This window comes from Brassica oleracea, chromosome C9 (assembly GCF_000695525.1).
Source record: "Brassica oleracea var. oleracea cultivar TO1000 chromosome C9, BOL, whole genome shotgun sequence".
In the NCBI taxonomy this organism is placed as follows: domain Eukaryota; kingdom Viridiplantae; phylum Streptophyta; class Magnoliopsida; order Brassicales; family Brassicaceae; genus Brassica; species Brassica oleracea.
The window spans coordinates 31,972,766-31,974,839 of NC_027756.1; the positions used below are offsets into that span (position 1 = coordinate 31,972,766).

General features: G+C 40.3%; 1 protein-coding gene across 1 annotated transcript in view; it reads left to right on the top strand.

The window, feature by feature from the left end:
* Nucleotides 1-321: 321 nt before the first annotated feature.
* The window catches only part of LOC106313546 (uncharacterized aarF domain-containing protein kinase 1), a 23,488-nt gene continuing 21,735 nt past the window's right edge, over nt 322-2,074 (top strand). Inside the window, exon 1 of the mRNA XM_013751381.1 lies at nt 322-383. The gene's annotated coding sequence lies outside the window, so the exon portion shown is untranslated. The remainder of the gene's footprint in view (nt 384-2,074) is intronic.

Sequence of the window (2,074 nt, forward strand, 5' to 3'; positions counted from 1 at the left end):
TCCCTAATCATTTTACCAAATAAAAGAGTCCTAGGTTAATCAAGATGATACTCTAACAATTTGTTTTACCTACCGGTTAGAGTTAAAGTCCGACTGTATTCGGATAATTCGAAAAGGAACGGAAGCATTGTTATATCCTTTTTCCCAGGATCGCTTTCACCGTGCTCTGTTAGTCTCTTGTAGCGATCTCTTCCTCGAAAAGCTTTTGCACTCGATATGTCCCTTAAGTAAAACCTACCCTCAGAATATTAAGATAAACACAATCCATCCATTCGCGAAAAATGCATGGTTTTTATTTCAAAGAGATCTCCGGCAACTTTCGTCCATGGCAACGATCCTTTCAATTCTGGGTTTGAGCTACCAATATCTACACTGGTTACAAGGTCTCTCTTCAATGGTATTTCTTTTCATCTTCTTATCATTAATCTAAAGCTTTCTCTCTCTCTTTTTTCTGAAATTGGGCTTCGGTTATGTTTCAGGTGTGCCAATTTCGAGTGAGTTTGGAGAAAGATGCGAAGAAACAGGAGCAAATGTGGGAGAGCCAACAAAAGCAAGCCACTGACAAAATCTACTTTGTGTGTTCCGATCTTGGCGGATTTGTAACACTCGTCTCTTCCTCTCTCGCCAACGGCGTGTTACTACTAGTAAAAACTAGAAGTAAACCAAGTTATTCAAAACCGAATCAAATACCAAAAAAATTAATAAAATAAATACGACATAAATCACTTTTAAAATTCAATAACTGAAATAATTTGAACCGAAATTTTTTATAAAACTGAAATAAAATCTCAATCATCCCAAGACACCAAACTGTTCAGATCTCCGACAACCGGTCATGCTCACCTGCAAGGGGAAGAAAGAGGGGTGAGTACCAGGAAATTCACTCAGTGAGGTATGGGATGCTAAACCGCAAACCACTGGCTCAGTACATAGCACTAAGACTATGTACGCCTAGTTCTAGCATGAAACAACCACGTTGCCTATTACACCTCACAGAGCAAAAAATATATGTCGAGTGCCCTAGACAACTACTATAAATGTGGTAATAGCACATAGCTACACTCTGCACCATGCATTTCGTCATAACCATATACATATAGCGTCGCTAGTACATTGTCTCTGTCGCCCCGCCTACCGTAGCGTCGATAATACAAACGTTTCTTCACTACACGCCCAACACAAGTATCGTCGCTAGCCCAAACGTCTCTGGACCCCCGCCCGCACCACATAGTCCATACTCATAACTTTGTATATACATTTATATAACAGTCCTTAACATAAATCATTTCACACAACCGTTGAATCCTCTATCTTTCTATTTCCAGTTTAACAATCATTTCACACAACCGTTGAATCCTCTATCTTTCTATTTCCAGTTTAACAATCATTTCACACAACCGTTGAATCCTCTATCTTTCTATTTCCAGTTTAGCAATCAACAATAATAAACACACAAGACACTCAACCAGACTCGATTCCTAGAGACAAGACATGTTTCGAACCTAGACTGTCCATAATAGCAATACTAAACTAGTACGTGATTAAACGGAGTAGCCCTCACCTTTTGCACGGGTCCTAAAGAAAACCTGAGAAAATCCTAAATGACCTTGATGGCTCTAAAACAGTAACTCTGGAACTCTCTGAAAGTAGACGAATATGAGGATTGTGGCAGACCTGAACACTCGTGAAAACAGATAAATAACTCAAGAACTGACCAATAACGTTCTGATTTGATACGCCCAAATTTTGGAAGGATCACTCAACGGGACTTTGGATATGAACTCAGACGATCTGAATGAGAACTGATGGAATGAAGGGCCGCACAACAGTTGCGGAAGGCTGCTGATATTCCCAACTCCAGTTGTTGCTAGATATGACGCACTAGACCAACAAGGAAGAAATGAATGAATCGAAGGGTCGCACAACAAATGCGGAAGGCTGCTGATATTCCCAACTCCAGTTGTTGCTAGATATGACGCACTAGACCAACAAGGAAGAAATGAATGAATCGAAGGGTCGCACAACAAATGCGGAAGGCTGCTGATATTCCCAACTCAATGTCCTAGGATATGAC